This window comes from Vombatus ursinus, unplaced genomic scaffold (assembly GCF_900497805.2).
Source record: "Vombatus ursinus unplaced genomic scaffold, bare-nosed wombat genome assembly UNPS02015255.1, whole genome shotgun sequence".
In the NCBI taxonomy this organism is placed as follows: Eukaryota; Metazoa; Chordata; class Mammalia; order Diprotodontia; family Vombatidae; genus Vombatus; species Vombatus ursinus.
Window position 1 is genome coordinate 39,961,557 of NW_020955033.1, and position 5,184 is coordinate 39,966,740.

Consider the following 5,184-nt stretch of genomic DNA (forward strand, 5'->3'; position numbering starts at 1 on the left):
CCAAGATTGGACTAGATGAGCTCCAAAGACCTTTCTAGCCCTAAATCTATGATTTTAGGATTACTCATGCATTCAGATTGTCATTAAAACAATTGCCAAAAGGTTGTGATAACATTTTTCCCCATAAGTAGACTCATTAGTAAGTTTCTCAATTATCTTTCTGAAATTAGTAGGCTACTGTTCTCTCCAATTGGAGACAGATAAAAGAAAAATAGTAATATGATTAACATTTAGTTTCTGAACTCTCACCTTTATTAAGCAAAGTCATTTCATGTTCTCACATGACACAATTCTGATGTCACAAACTACTGAAATGAATGTAACAAGGAAGGTACAGTACTCAACAGTGTTTATTCTGGGTTTTGTTTAAGATGGTGGTTGAGTAGAACATGAGTTATCCATTTATGAGATCTTTCATTTAGAATAATGACCTTGGTTTACTAAATCATAGTGTCTGGAACTTAACTACAGGAATAGGGGAAACTGCAGAAGGTATTAGTTAACACAACTACTAAAAGATAAAGAAAAAACCATTTTGCACTGGATATCCAGGGGACCATTAGTGGGGATCAATCATCTCTCCTGTTACTAAGGTAAGTAACAGAATACATGATGTCTTCAAAGTTCACTAGATGGTTTGCTACTTGAGGTCAGGGTCCATGTCTTTGTATTCTTGAAAATATCTAGCATGGTGTCTTGCACTAAAGTTCTGCACAATCTAGACCAGGGCCACATGTGGCCCTCTAGTTCCTCAAGTTCGGCCTTTTTGACTGTTTGGATTCAATCAAAGGGCCATACTTAAAGATCTAGAGGGCCACGTGTGGCCTCGAGGCTGCAGGCTCCCCACTCCTGAAGACCCTTCTCACACAGCACTCTCTCGTCCCCACATACAATTCAGTCCTATTGGCCTACATGCTATTCTGTACATCACGTTCCCTCTCCCTTCTCTATTCTTTTCCACTGAGTGCCCAGCATGTCTGGAATTCACTTCCTCCTTATCTCTGACTCTCAGAATCCCTGGTTTTCTTCAGGTCTCAGCTCAGACACTACCTTCTATATGAACCCTTTCCTGATTTCACTTCCTTCACCCCCACCCCCCCAGCTGCCAGTAACCTCCCACCCAAAACTACCTTTTATTCACTTTGTACATATTATGTATATATGTACATACATACATGCCATCTGCCCTTTAGAATATAAGCTCCTTGAGGTCAAAAACTTTTTACTTTTGTCATTGTATCCTCAGTGTTTAGCAGTGCCTGGTACCTAGTAGTAGGTGCTTAATAAATGTTTTTTTTTATCAATTGATAGTAGGTACCCAAATATTTGAATAATAAATGAAAGAAGTATGATGTTAGAAAGCTAGCTACTGTCTCCTTCAACTGAGGTTGGGCATCTCAACTCTTCCACAGGTTACATTCTAATCCCACACAGTACCTAAAGCATAGAAAGATTTGTGTTGGTTTAACATTACCACCTTATTTAACCATTATCAATTCCAACATCTGATGGATGTGAAATCAGGGTTCTTCCTACCTGCTCAGTATTGCACCAGTGACCTAACCCAGTTTCTATCCTTTTGGCTTTCTTTCCCTTGTCATAGGTAAGAAAACATTTCTTGTCCTCTCTCCCAAGTGATAAGTACCCTGAATAAGAATAAACACAATATTTAATATATGGAATCTAGATTTATTGGGCAAGAGCTAAGACTGTCATTGCTAAAGAAATAAATTCTGATGTACCTGAAAAACATAAAACCTGGTAAATTCAGGCAGGAAAGATACATTCCTGGAGATTGAGGGAGAGAGGTCAGTCAATTAATCATTTACTCCGCATATAGACAATTCAAGTGATTGATGAACTCATTTTTTGCCTTTTGAAAGATTATTACAAACTTGGGGACCGTCACTGCACAAGCCTTCAAGGGAGTGAACTAGGTAAATCATAGTAAAGAGAAAAATCAAGAAGGGAACAGGCTGTTCTGGGGAAACCAAGTAGAATAACAGATCAGGTTTCTCAGAACTCCATTGGAAATCTGGAAACAAGTGAAAAAGTCAGTTCCCAGCATTGAGGAAAACTGTCACAAAGCCAGCCCCCTGTACTTACTCCTAGGAGAGGAACTGAGCTCCTTCTCCAATTTAGCAACTTAAAATTCTATGTAAAATAAGGCAGTTGGTTATGCCCAACAAATACATACTTGCACAGACGGGAGGAAGTTGAAGAATTATAAGAAGGATAGGCATCTGGGGGCCATTTTTTAATGGAGGCTAAAATCTCCGTAGGACAGGGGCTATTAACCTTTTTTTGTATCATGGGCCTCTGGCAGTCTGGTGAAGCCTAGGGAATCCTCAGAAAATGTTTTGTTTGTTTGTTTGTTTTTGTTTTACTATAACTGAAGGTAATGCTACATTGTTATTAGAGGTTAGTGAAAATAAAGATGTATTATTTTTTTCATCCAAGTTCACAGATTCTCTGAAATCTATCAACAGATCCCATGGGGATCCTTAGACCCCAAGTTAAGAACTCCTGACTTAGGATGGGCCTATTCCTTCTGTCCCCAACAAACACAGTAACGTAATATCTCCAACTAAATTATAAGCTCTTTGAAAGTAGGGAAAAGCCATGTCTTACATTATTTTGGTATTTTCCACAGAACCCAAAATGAGACTTGATATATAGGTGCTCATAGTGTTAGTAATTGGCATTGATTAATAATATAACACATATCATTTTTGCTTTCAGTGAGACACCATTATTTCTACTAACTAGGATAAAGTATTGCTGTATTGCTATGACGAGAAGAAGCTGATAGAGAAGATAGAAACCTATTGCTACCTGGCCCCTCTTTCACCCTTTCTTTTGTCTCCCTGCCCCCAGTGTTTAAATTGGGGGAGAACTCTGAGAGTCATTGGTCTGGATTCATTTGCAGAAAATAGGAAGTGGCAAGGATATCTAAAGAAATACCTTTACTATACACATGCAGCTCTCACCTTCTGCAGTTTTTCTACCCCAACTTAATATGAGTGATAGATCTTTTGAAGGATTCTCAAACCAATTAATCGGATTGTTTTGGGAAATAGTCACAGGATGTTAGAGTTAGAAGAGACTGTACAAGGAATATAAGAGAAGAAAAAGAAATAGAATCAGAATAAGAAACGATGTAATAAAACTATCTCTTTTTTCAGACAATGTGATGATTTACTTGGAAAAAAACCCAAAGACTCAACTAAAAAGTTAATTGAAACAATAATTTTAGCAAAGAAGCAAGATATAAAGTAAATCCATATAAATCATCATCATTTCTATATATCACAAACAAAACCCTGCAAGTTTTGTTGTAAGGAGACATAGTAAGAGATACCCCATTTAAATAACTCTAGACAGTATAAAATTCCTGGGAGTATACCTGCCAAAATAAATCCAGGAACTACATAAATTAAAATATAAAAAAACATTTTATACAAATAAAATCAAATTTAAGTAATTGGAGAAATATTAATTATTCATGGGATAGGCAGGGCAATATAATAAAAATTACAGTTTTGCCTAAACTAATTTATATTTTTAATGCCATCCCAATTAAAGTACCAAAAAATGATTTTACTGAGTTAGAAAAAAATAATAACAAAATTCATTTGGAAGAACAAAAGGTCAAGACTATCTAAGGAACTCATGAAAAAAAATATAAAGAAAGGAGACTTAGCAGTACCAGATTATAAACTATGTTATAAGGCAGTAATTATCAAAACTATCTGGTACTGGCTAAGAAAAGAAAGGTAGATCAGAGGAACAGAATAGATATACAATTTATAGAAGTAAATGACTATAGTAACCATGTGTTTGGCAAGTGTAAAGACTTAAGTTTGAGGGATAAGAATAAGAAATAAGAACGCTGGAATGCAGTCTGGCAGAAATTGGGTATAGACCAATATCTTATACCATTTACTAATATAAGGTCAAAATAGATATATGACCTGGATGTAAAGAGAGATATTACAAGAAAATTTGAAAGACATGGAATATATTATGAATTAGGGAACGATTTATGAATAAGCAGGAGATAGCAGTGTGAGGTATAAAATGAATAATTTCAATTACATTAAATTAAAAAGGGTTTGTACAAGTAAAACAAATGTAGTCAAGATAAGAAGGAAAGCAGAAAATGGGGGAGGGATTTAAAGATAATTTCTCAGCTAAAGAGCTCATATCTCAGATATATGAAGAACTTTGTCAAATCTATAAGAATATGAGTCATTCCCCAGTTGATAAATGGTCAAAAGATATGAACAGCAGTTTTCCAATGAAGAAATCAAAATAATTTATAGTCACATAAAAATACTCTAAATCATTATTGATTAGAGAAATACAAATTAAAACAACCTTGAGATGTCATTTTGGGTTGGATAAAATGATGGAAGGGGAAAACGACAAATGTTGGAGGGGATGTAGATAAATTGGGACACCAATTCACAGTTGGTGGAACTGTGAATTGATCCAACCATTCTGGAGAGCAATCTGGAATTATGCCCAAAGAGTTATTAAACTGTGTATTTTGTTTCAGCAATGCCATTATTAGGTCTGTTTCCCAAGATGATTACAGGGAAAAGGAAAGAGTCTAAGTGTTGTGAAATAGTTACAACAGCTCTCTGTGTGGTGTCAAAGAACTGGAAATTCTGGGGAAACCCATCAATTGGGGAATGGCTGATGAAGTTGTGGTATATGGTTTTGATGGAATACTACTGTGTTATAAGAAATGATGAGCCCGAAGACCTTAGAAAAATATGAATAGAAATAATGAAGAGTGAAATAAGCAGAACCAAGAGGTATACATTGTATACAGTAATAGCAATATTGTTTTAAGAACAACTTTGAGTGACCAAGTCATTTTCATTATTATAAATCCCCAAATTAACTACAAAGGACCTATGAAGGTCTACATCCAGAGAAAGAACTGATAAATAGAAGTATATATAGAATGATTTTATATATACATATGTACAAATACATACATACACACAAATATACATATATGTATATATGTACATATATGTATGCATGTGTGTATGTGTTTGTATGTGTACACACACATATATACATATATATATACATATATATATAGAGAGAGACATATATTTGTGTCTGATGGTAGCCATCTCTAGGGCAGGGTAGGGGAAGAAAAAAAGG

The 5,184-nt window shown here is 35.2% G+C and overlaps 1 protein-coding gene across 5 annotated transcripts in view; it reads left to right on the forward strand.

Moving 5' to 3' along the window:
* Positions 1 to 5,184, forward strand: part of LOC114031868 (cell death activator CIDE-A-like) — a 26,637-nt gene that overhangs the window by 10,750 nt on the left and 10,703 nt on the right. Inside the window, exon 1 of one of the 5 annotated variants that reach the window (XM_027847053.1) lies at positions 504 to 593. The exons of the other annotated variants lie outside the window; for them this stretch is intronic. The gene's annotated coding sequence lies outside the window, so the exon portion shown is untranslated. Of the gene's footprint in view, positions 1 to 503; positions 594 to 5,184 lie in introns of those variants that run through there. 5 annotated transcript variants of the gene reach the window in all.